Source organism: Cherax quadricarinatus, chromosome 60, assembly GCF_038502225.1.
Source record: "Cherax quadricarinatus isolate ZL_2023a chromosome 60, ASM3850222v1, whole genome shotgun sequence".
Classification (NCBI taxonomy): Eukaryota; Metazoa; Arthropoda; class Malacostraca; order Decapoda; family Parastacidae; genus Cherax; species Cherax quadricarinatus.
The window spans coordinates 11,819,202-11,830,616 of NC_091351.1; the positions used below are offsets into that span (position 1 = coordinate 11,819,202).

General features: G+C 37.8%; 1 protein-coding gene across 1 annotated transcript in view; it reads left to right on the top strand.

Annotated features, from left to right (window-relative positions):
• The first annotated feature begins 10,669 nt into the window (after positions 1-10,669).
• The window catches only part of LOC128694424 (organic cation transporter protein), a 23,994-nt gene continuing 23,248 nt past the window's right edge, over positions 10,670-11,415 (top strand). Inside the window, exon 1 of the mRNA XM_070097963.1 lies at positions 10,670-11,393. The gene's annotated coding sequence lies outside the window, so the exon portion shown is untranslated. The remainder of the gene's footprint in view (positions 11,394-11,415) is intronic.

Below are 11,415 nucleotides of genomic sequence, written 5' to 3' on the forward strand. Positions count from 1 at the left end.
GCCAATATCAAACTTACCATTGCTATCCAAAATCTTTGAGAAACTCGTGCACAGGAGACTATATTCATTTATAACAGCACAAAACATACTCAACCCCTGCCAGTTTGGATTCAGGAAAACTAAAAGCACTAATGATGAAATCATAAAAATGCTAGATCTGCTTTACACAGCATTGGAAAATAAGGAATATCCACTAGGAATTTTTATTGACCTAAGAAAAGCTTTTGACACAGTAGACCACGACATCCTACTCCACAAACTTGACCATTACGGTATAAGAGGCCATGCGCTTGCTTATTTCAAATCTTACCTTACTATTAAAGACACAGCATCAACAACACGGCCACTTGATACTGGAGTTCTGCAGGGAAGTGTCTTTGGTCCCCTGCTCTTCCTCATACACATCAATGATCTTCCAAACGTATCCCAACACCTGAAACCCATTCTCTTTGCTGACGACACGACTTATGTCATCTCTCACCCTAATCTTGCCACCCTCAACACCATTGTTAACGAGGAGCTGATCAAAATATCGACTTGGATGACAGCCAATAAACTTACGCTTAACACTGACAAAACCTACTATATTATGTTTGGTAGCAGAGCAGGAGATGCACAAATTAACATTAAGATCGACAACACTCTAATTACCAGACATAATGAGGGTAAATTCCTAGGCCTATACCTTGACAACAACCTGAATTTCAGCACCCATATCCAACACATAACCAAAAAAGTATTCAAAACGGTTGGGATCCTCTCCAAGATACGATACTACGTGCCGCAAAATGCCCTTCTCACACTATACTACTCACTTATTTATCCATACCTCAGTTATGCTATTTGTGCTTGGGGATCAACTGCAGCAACACACCTAAAGCCAATAATAACCCAACAAAAAGCTGCAGTAAGAATAATCACTAAATCCCATCCCTGGCAACACCCCCCCCCCCCCACTCTTCATAGATCTAAACTTACTCCCTGTTCAGTACATCCACACTTACTACTGTGCAATCTACATCTACAGGACCTTAAACTCCAATATCAACCTTGACCTAAAACGCTTTCTTGATAGTTGTGACAGAACCCACAGGCATAACACCAGACACAAACATCTCTACGACATTCCCCGTGTCCGACTAAACCTTTACAAAAATTCAATGCATGTCAAAGGCCCTAAAATCTGGAACACCCTACCTGAGAACTCTAGAACTGCAGACACATTCATCACCTTCAAAACTACCATCAGAAAACATCTTATTTCCCTGATACACCCCATCAACTAACTACACGAATACCACCTGGTGGTTCACACTTACACTCACTCACCCATTTGACCATAAACAGAAATATTAATCTCAATCTTAAAATAATGAATCCTATGCTACTCCAATACTGAAACTATGTACTGTGCCAAAACAAAAGCATTCACATTGCTAAACTCACAAACTAGTATTTAGTCACTTAGCCATAATACCAACTTACCTCATAATTTGTAATATTTTAGAATAAAGAATTAAACTAAGTCTGCCCGAAATGCCTAGCCATGCTAGGCGTTCTAGTGGTACACTCTGTAATCATTATTTAACTACATGTAAACCACACAACAACCAAATTCTGTAAATTCAACATTATAATCTTTATAGAGAATAAACTTTGAATTTGAATTGAATTGAATGCCACCCATGTCTGTGCATGCCACCCATGTCTGTGCATGCCACCCATGTCTGTGCATGCCACCCATGTCTGTTCCTGCCACCGATGTACTCACCTATTTGTGGTTGCAGGGATCGAGTCTTAGCTCCTGGTCTGTTCCTGTACCTACGTCTGCTTCTATTTTCATGTTATCTGTCGTACGAGGTACGAGGTTCTGACGAGAGCTTTGGTAAGACGGGTAAGGATGGAAATATGGGAAAGGGTTGGGAGAGGAATGGGGGTTTTCCTGTCGTACTTTACCCAACGGGATGTTGTCTTCAGGATGGTTCACATAACCTAAGTCACCTAATGCACTCAGCTCACACACTGAGGTCCGTGGTTCGATCCCCGGTACGGGTGTGGAAACATTGTGACGTGTTTCCTTCAAACACCTGCTGTCCCTCTTCACCCATCAGTAAAATAGGTACCTGGGTGTTAGTGGACTGGTGTGGGTCGCATCCTGGGACAAAACTGACCTAATATGCCGGAAATGCTCAGCATAACAAGTGGCTTTCTATATATTAGTATGTCACTGATGTCAACTACGACTGTATACCTTGTACGTGTACTTGTAGAAATAAAGATTATTATTATTATTATTATTATTATTATTATTATTATTATTATTATTATTATTATTATTATTATTATTATTATTATTATTACTGTTATTATTATTATTATTATTATTATTATTATTATTATTATTATTATTATTATTATTATTATTATTAATATTATTATTATTATTATTATTATTAATATTAATATTATTATTATTATTATTATTAACATTGTTATTATTACTATTATTATTATTATTATTATTATCATTATTATTATTATTATTATTATTATTATTATTATTATTATTATTATTATTAATATTATTATTATTATTAACATTATTATTATTATTATTATTATTATTATTATTATTATTATTATTATTATTATTATTATTATTATATGCTCTAATACCAAATATATTGATCCAGTAACACTATTTAATATGCTAGTATAATCATAAATATATCATACGTTGTGATATAATCTGTATAACTGGATGGTTATACTTTACAGAAGTAATAATAATTATAGCAGTAATACTGGAACTAACAAGTCTAACACTAACAACCATAACAACACAAGAAAATACCCATAGTGCAAGTGACTCATCTAGCCAGTGGTGGCTTGTTTCTAACCAATGGTGGCTTGTTTCTAACCAGTGGTGGCTTGTTTCTAACCAGTGGTGGCTTGTTTCAGACCAGTGGTGGCTTGTTTCTAACCAGTGGTGGCTTCTTTCATACCAGTGGTGGCTTGTTTCTAACCAGTGGTGGCTTGTTTCTAACCAGTGGTGGCTTGTTTCAGACCAGTGGTGGCTTGTTTCTAACCAGTGGTGGCTTGTTTCTAACCAGTGGTGGCTTGTTTCTAACCAGTGGTGGCTTGTTTCTAACCAATGGTGGCTTGTTTCTAATCAATGGTGGCTTGTTTCTAACCAGTGATGGCTTGTTTCTAACCAGTGGTGGCTTGTTTCTAACCAGTAGTGGCTTGTTTCTAACCAGTGATGGGTTATTTCTAACCAGTGGTGGATTGTTTCAAACCAATGGTTTGTTTCTAACCAATGGTGGCTTGTTTCTAACCAGTAGTGGCTTGTTTCTAACCAGTGATGGCTTGTTTCTAACCAGTGGTGGCTTGTTTCTAACCAGTGGTGGCTTGTTTCTAACCAGTAGTGGCTTGTTTCTAACCAGTGATGGCTTGTTTCTAACCAGTGGTGGCTTGTTTTTAACCAGTAGTGGCTTGTTTCTAACCAGTGATGGGTTATTTCTAACCAGTGGTGGATTGTTTCAAACCAATGGTGGATTGTTTCTAACCAATGGTGGCTTGTTTCTAACCAGTAGTGGCTTGTTTCTAACCAGTGATGGCTTGTTTCTAACCAGTGGTGGCTTGTTTCTAACTAATGGTGGCTTGTTTCTAAACAATAGTGGCTTGTTTCTAACCAATGGTGGCTTGTTTCTAACCAATGGTGGCTTGTTTCTAACCAGTGATGGCTAGTTTCTAACCAGCGATGGTTTATTTCCAACCAGTGATGACTTGTTTCTAACCAGTGATGGCTTGTTTCTAACCAGTGGTGGCTTGCTTCTAACCAGTGATGGCTTGTCTCTACCCAGTAGTGGCTTGTTTCTAACCAGTGGTGGCTTGTTTTTAACCAGTAGTGGCTTGTTTCTAAAAAGTGATGGCTTGTTTCTAACCAGTGGCGGCTTGTTTCTAACTAATGGTGGCTTGTTTCTAACTAGTGGTGGCTTGTTTCTAACCAGTGATGGTTTGTTTCTAAATAGTAGTAGTTTGTTTCTAACCAATGGTGGCTTGTTTCTAACCAGTGATGGCTTATTTCTAACCAGTGGTGGCTTGTTTCTAACCAGTGGTGGCTTGTTTCTAACCAGTGATGGTGTGTTTCTATCCAGTAATGGCTTGTTTCTAACCAGTGGTGGCTCGTTTCTAACCAGTAGTGGACTGTTTCTGACCAGTGATGGCTTGTTTCTATTCGGTAATGGCTTGTTTCTAACCAGTGGTGGCATGTTTCTAACCAGTGATGGATTGTTTCTAACCAGTGATGGCTTGCTTCTAACCACTGATGGCTTGTTTCTAACCAGTGGTGGCTTGTTTCTAACCAGTGATGGCTTGTTTCTAACCAGTGATGGCTTGTTTCTAAGCAGTGGTGGCTTGTTTCTAACCAGTCGTGGCATGTTTCTAACCAGTGATGGCTTGTTTCTAAGCAGTGGTGGCTTGTTTCTAACCAGTGATGGCTTGTTTCTAACCAGTGGTGGCTTATTTCTAACCAGTGATGGCGTGTTTCTAACCAATGGTGGCTTGTTTCTAACCAGTGGAGGCTTGTTTCTAACCAGTGGTGGCTTGTTTCTAACCAGTGATGGCTTGTTTCTAACCAGTAATGCTTGTTTCTAACCAGTGGTGGCTTGTTTCTAACCAGTGGTGGCTTGTTTCTAACCAGAGTTTGCATGTTTTTAACCAGTGGTGGCTTGTTTCTTACCAGTGATGGCTTGTTTCTAACCAGTAATGGCTTGTTTCTAACCAGTGTTGGCTTGTTTCTAACCAGTAGTGGCTTATTTCTAACCAGTGGTGGCATGTTTTTAACCAGTGGTGGCATGTTTCTAACCTGTGGTGGCTTGTTTCTAACCAGTGATGGCTTGTTTCTAACCAGTAATGGCTTGTTTCTAACCAGTGTTGGCTTGTTTCTAACCAGTAGTGGCTTATTTCTAACCAGTGGTGGCATGTTTTTAACCAGTGGTGGCATGTTTCTAACCTGTGGTGGCTTGTTTCTAACCAGTGGTGGCTTGTTTCTAACCAGTGGTGGCTTGTTTCTAACCAGTGGTGGCTTGTTCCTAAACAGTAGTGGCTTGTTTCTAACCAATGGTGGCTTGTTTCTAACCTGTGATGGCTTATTTCTAACCAGTGGTGGCTTGTTTCTAACCAGTGGTGGCTTGTTTCTAACCAGTGGTGGTTTGTTTGTATCCAGTAATGGCTTGTTTCTAACCAGTGGTGGCTTGTTTCTAACCAGTGGTGGATTGTTTCTGACCAGTGATGGCTTGTTTCTATCCGGTAATGGCTTGTTTCTAACCAGTGGTAACATGTTTCTAGCCAGTGATGGCTTGTTTCTAACCAGTGGTGGCTTGTTTCTAACCAGTGATGGCTTGTTTCTTACCAGTGGTGGCTTGTTTCTAACCTGTGATGGCTTGTTTCTAACCAGTGGTGGTTTGTTTCTAACCAGTGGTGGCATGTTTTTAACCAGTGGTGGCATGTTTCTAACCAGTGGTGGCTTGTTTCTAACCAGTGATGGCTTGTTTCTAACCAGTAATGGCTTGTTTCTAACCAGTGGTGGCTTGTTTCTAACCAGTGATGGGTGGTTTCTAACCAGTAATGGCTTGTTTCTAACCAGTGGTGGCTTGTTTCTAACCAGTGGTGGCTTGTTTCTAACCAGTGGTGGCATGTTTCTAACCAGTGGTGGCTTGTTTCTAACCAGTGATGGCTTGTTTCTAACCAGTGGTGGCATGTTTCTAACAAGTGATGGCTTGTTTCTAACCAGTGGTGGCTTGTTTCTAACCAGTGGTGGCATGTTTCTAACAGGTGATGGCTTGTTTCTAACCAGTGGTGGCTTGTTTCTAACCAGTGGTGGCTTGTTTCTAACCAGTGGTGGCTTGTTTCTAACTAAGATGCACTGACTTACTTGGATAGTTAACTTCCCGGTTAAAAATCCGAACAATCCTTATCTTATCTCACCCTATAAGTATTGAAAGTCTCTTAGTGTGAGTTAGGATGCAGTTAACCTTGCTGGATGATGATGATGATGATGATGATGATAATAATAATAATAATAATAATAATAATAATAATAATAATAATAATAATAATAATAATAATAATAATAATAATCATCTTTTTCTCTACAAGACCATGGTACAACTTATACAGACCATAACTGACATCAGTGACATACTATATAGAAAGCCCCTCGGTTAACTAAAGAATTTCGGGCAACTTAGGTTAATCTTGTTCCCCAGGATGCGACCCCACACCAGTCGGCTAAAACCCAGGTAACTAATTACTGCTAGGTGAACAGGAACAGCAGGTGTAAGAAAACACGCCCAATGTTTCTACCCGCACCAGGGATCGAACCAAGGATACCTATCATATAACCTCAAATGCTATATCTCTTGCTGTTTGGCTGTCACATCTTATCAATAACATGAGTAATAAATAATAATAACGCAATCTACATTATAATAATGATAATAATAATATAGGTAATAATGATAATGACAATAATATATAATTTATTAGTTGAAGAAAATGTCAGTACAATAAGTCAAGATGTAATAGTCGAAGATTTAGTCAGTTGTGCGACATTTGTGGATCTTTACTGAGGAAACGTTTCGCCAGCCAGTGGCTTCTTCAGTCCAATACAGAGAATTACATTTGAAGATGAGGAGGAGTGCGAGGTAAACAGTCCCTCAGCCTGGACTCGACATGATCAGTACATCGCTGAACCGATGGTAACTACAAGTTAGACTACTGATCCACTGGTACACAGCTCTGTGAGTGCCAGTGGTTCAACAGTAGTTGAAGATAGTAACAGTAGTTGAAGATAGTAACAGTAGTTGAAGATAGTAACAGTAGTTGAAGATAGTAACAGTAGTTGAAGATAGTAGCAGTAGTTGAAGATAGTAACAGTAGTTGAAGATAGTAACAGTAGTTGAAGATAGTAACAGTAGTTGAAGATAGTAACAGTAGTTGAAGATAGTAACAGTAGTTGAAGATAGTAGCAGTAGTTGAAGATAGTAGCAGTAGTTGAAGATGGTAGCAGTAGTTGAAGATAGTAACAGTAGTTGAAGATAGTAACAGTAGTTGAAGATAGTAGCAGTAGTTGAAGATAGTAACAGTAGTTGAAGATAGTAACAGTAGTTGAAGATAGTAACAGTAGTTGAAGATAGTAACAGTAGTTGAAGATAGTAACAGTAGTTGAAGATAGTAACAGTAGTTGAAGATAGTAACAGTAGTTGAAGATAGTAGCAGTAGTTGAAGATAGTAACAGTAGTTGAAGATAGTAGCAGTAGTTGAAGATAGTAACAGTAGTTGAAGATAGTAACAGTAGTTGAAGATAGTAGCAGTAGTTGAAGATAGTAGCAGTAGTTGAAGATAGTAACAGTAGTTGAAGATAATAACAGTAGTTGAAGATGGTAGCAGTAGTTGAAGATAGTAGCAGTAGTTGAAGATAGTAACAGTAGTTGCAGATAGTAACAGTAGTTGAAGATAGTAACAGTAGTTGAAGATAGTAACAGTAGTTGAAGATAGTAACAGTAGTTGAAGATAGTAACAGTAGTTGAAGATAGTAACAGTAGTTGCAGATAGTAACAGTAGTTGAAGATAGTAACAGTAGTTGAAGATAGTAACAGTAGTTGAAGATAGTAACAGTAGTTGAAGACAGTAACAGTAGTTGAAGATGGTAGTAGTTGAAGATAGTAGCAGTAGTTGAAGATAGTAACAGTAGTTGAAGATAGTAACAGTAGTTGAAGATAGTAACAGTAGTTGAAGATAGTAACAGTAGTTGAAGATGGTAGCAGTAGTTGAAGATAGTAGCAGTAGTTGAAGATAGTAACAGTAGTTGCAGATAGTAACAGTAGTTGAAGATAGTAACAGTAGTTGAAGATAGTAACAGTAGTTGAAGATAGTAACAGTAGTTGAAGACAGTAACAGTAGTTGAAGATGGTAGTAGTTGAAGATAGTAGCAGTAGTTGAAGATAGCAACAGTAGTTGAAGATAGTAACAGTAGTTGAAGATAGTAACAGTAGTTGAAGATAGTAACAGTAGTTGAAGATAGTAACAGTAGTTGAAGATAGTAACAGTAATTGAAGATAGTAACAGTAGTTGAAAATAGTAACAGTAGTTGAAGAAAGTAACAGTAGTTGAAGATAGTAACAGTAGTTGAAGATAGTAACAGTAGTTGAAGATAGTAACAGTAGTTGAAGATAGTAACAGTAGTTGAAGATGGTAGCAGTAGTTGAAGATAGTAGCAGTAGTTGAAGATAGTAACAGTAGTTGCAGATAGTAACAGTAGTTGAAGATAGTAACAGTAGTTGAAGATAGTAACAGTAGTTGAAGATAGTAACAGTAGTTGAAGACAGTAACAGTAGTTGAAGATGGTAGTAGTTGAAGATAGTAGCAGTAATTGAAGATAGTAACAGTAGTTGAAGATAGTAACAGTAGTTGAAGATAGTAACAGTAGTTGAAGATAGTAACAGTAGTTGAAGATAGTAACAGTAGTTGAAGATAGTAACAGTAGTTGAAGATAGTAACAGTAATTGAAGATAGTAACAGTAGTTGAAAATAGTAACAGTAGTTGAAGAAAGTAACAGTAGTTGAAGATAGTAACAGTAGTTGAAGATAGTAACAGTAGTTGAAGATAGTAACAGTATTAGAAGATAGTAACAGTAGTAGAAGATAGTAACAGTAGTTGAAGATAGTAACAGTAGTTGAAGATAGTAGCAGTAGTTGAAGATAGTAACAGTAGTTGAAGAAAGTAATAGTAGTTGAAGATAGTAACAGTAGTTGAAGATAGTAACAGTAGCTGAAGATAGTAGCAGTAGTTGAAGATAGTAACAGTAGTTGAAGATAGTAACAGTAGTTGAAGATAGTAACAGTAGTTAAAGATAGTAACAGAAGTTGAAGATAGTAACAGTAGTTGAAGATAGTAACAGTAGTTGAAGAAAGTAACAGTAGTTGAAGATAGTAACAGTAGTTGAAGATAGTAACAGTAGTTGAAGATAGTAGCAGTAGTTGAAGATAGTAACAGTAGTTGAAGAAAGTAACAGTAGTTGAAGATAGTAACAGTAGTTGAATATAGTAACAGTAGTTGAAGATAGTAACAGTAGTTGAAGATAGTAACAGTAATTGAAGATAGTAACAGTAGTTGAAAATAGTAACAGTAGTTGAAGAAAGTAACAGTAGTTGAAGATAGTAACAGTAGTTGAAGATAGTAACAGTAGTTGAAGATAGTAACAGTATTAGAAGATAGTAACAGTAGTAGAAGATAGTAACAGTAGTTAAAGATAGTAACAGTAGTTGAAGAAAGTAGCAGTAGTTGAAGATAGTAACAGTAGTTGAAGAAAGTAATAGTAGTTGAAGATAGTAACAGTAGTTGAAGATAGTAACAGTAGCTGAAGATAGTAGCAGTAGTTGAAGATAGTAACAGTAGTTGAAGATAGTAACAGTAGTTGAAGATAGTAACAATAGTTAAAGATAGTAACAGAAGTTGAAGATAGTAACAGTAGTTGAAGATAATAACAGTAGTTGAAGAAAGTAACAGTAGTTGAAGATAGTAACAGTAGTTGAAGATAGTAACAGTAGTTGAAGATAGTAGCAGTAGTTGAAGATAGTAACAGTAGTTGAAGAAAGTAACAGTAGTTGAAGATAGTAACAGTAGTTGAATATAGTAACAGTAGTTGAAGATAGTAACAGTAGTTGAAGATAGTAACAGTAATTGAAGATAGTAACAGTAGTTGAAAATAGTAACAGTAGTTGAAGAAAGTAACAGTAGTTGAAGATAGTAACAGTAGTTGAAGATAGTAACAGTAGTTGAAGATAGTAACAGTATTAGAAGATAGTAACAGTAGTAGAAGATAGTAACAGTAGTTAAAGATAGTAACAGTAGTTGAAGAAAGTAACAGTAGTTGAAGATAGTAACAGTAGTTGAAGATAGTAACAGTAGTTGAAGATAGTAACAGTAGTAATTTAGTAGAGGTAGTTGTAGTATCTTCTCCTTTCAGGTTCCATCTGTCCTATAAACTTCTTGACATTTTTATAGTATGTTATGATATATTTGTTTTCCCCGGGTTTTCATGTCTGCAGTGACCGGAGGAAGTGGAGGCTGGGAAGAGAACTTCCGCCTTTCCTATCTTTGACTCACACACCTTAATCTAAGTATAATTAATATAGTTATCGGTAGATAGCCTCGGTGTGGACTTCCACGTCTTCTCTTATTTGACCTTCCCATGTACTCCCACTCACGTATAAGTGTTTGTCTCAGGCAGTTTAGAAATGACCTACTGACTGACCATCATAATACGTGATATCCTCTCTCTGTCTCTGTCTCTTTCTCACTCTCTCCTCTCTCTCTCCCTCTCTCTCTCTCTCTTCATTATAGCTAAGTTCGACCATACTTTCAGTGACTATCGTGTTGACATATATCCTTTTTCTTATCGCTTCTGTGCCAAGTTGAATAATAATCTTGTACACTATAAACAATGTATGAATAAAAATTCTAGTATTTTACATTGCAGTTTGGTGGTGCACTGGGTGAGGCAGAGGCTGAGCAATGTGCTGACCATTATTCATTGGTATATATAATTATCACTGATTAGGTTATAGATATAATTGGATATAGAGTATGGAGAGTAACATGAGGGTTATGGGATGAACTAGTCAGTGCTAAGTGGACGCCAGTGCAGAGAGCTGCTGTCTCTCCTCTCCTAGGGAAGATCAGTGGCTCCGTGGACAGCTATCATTGTTTGTGTCTTACGTGCAGAGAGCTGCTGTCTCACCTTTCCAAGGGAATATCTGTGGCGCAGTGGACAACTGTCCTTGTTCGTGTCATACGCTCGCTTGTCTGCTGTCTGGACGCAGCCGTATGTCTGCTCTCACAGCCTCCATTCTCTGCTGTTTCGAGTGGGTCGTCCTCTGCCGTCCGAAGGGACCCGCCTGGTGTTGTCTGTGCAGAGCCATCCTACGCTGTCTAAGCGCTCCGACTTGTCTACTGTCTCAACGCTGCCGTCCATTTGTTTACGAAGTAGTGCTGTCTCTCTGAAAGTCCACAACATATTGGATGTCAATGCCCAAGAGTATCATATTAACAACTAATTGTCATCTTAGTGTCAAGTGTCAACCGCAGAATGTCATCTTAGTTCCAGAGTGTCACCTAAGTCTCCGAGGAGTCACATTAATCTCTGAGTGTCATATTGGTGAATTCCGTGGAACTTTTGGACAAGAAACGCACATACACTCGCGCCTGTGAAACAAGGAAGGTGTTGACACTCAGAAGCAGATTTACTGAGTGATCTGAGTGGTGTGTTTTGTTGATCATCCATCAGGAAATTATCGAAGGGCCTCATCCATCGTTACGTAGTACTGTGAGTGTCTTTTTCCTTCCTC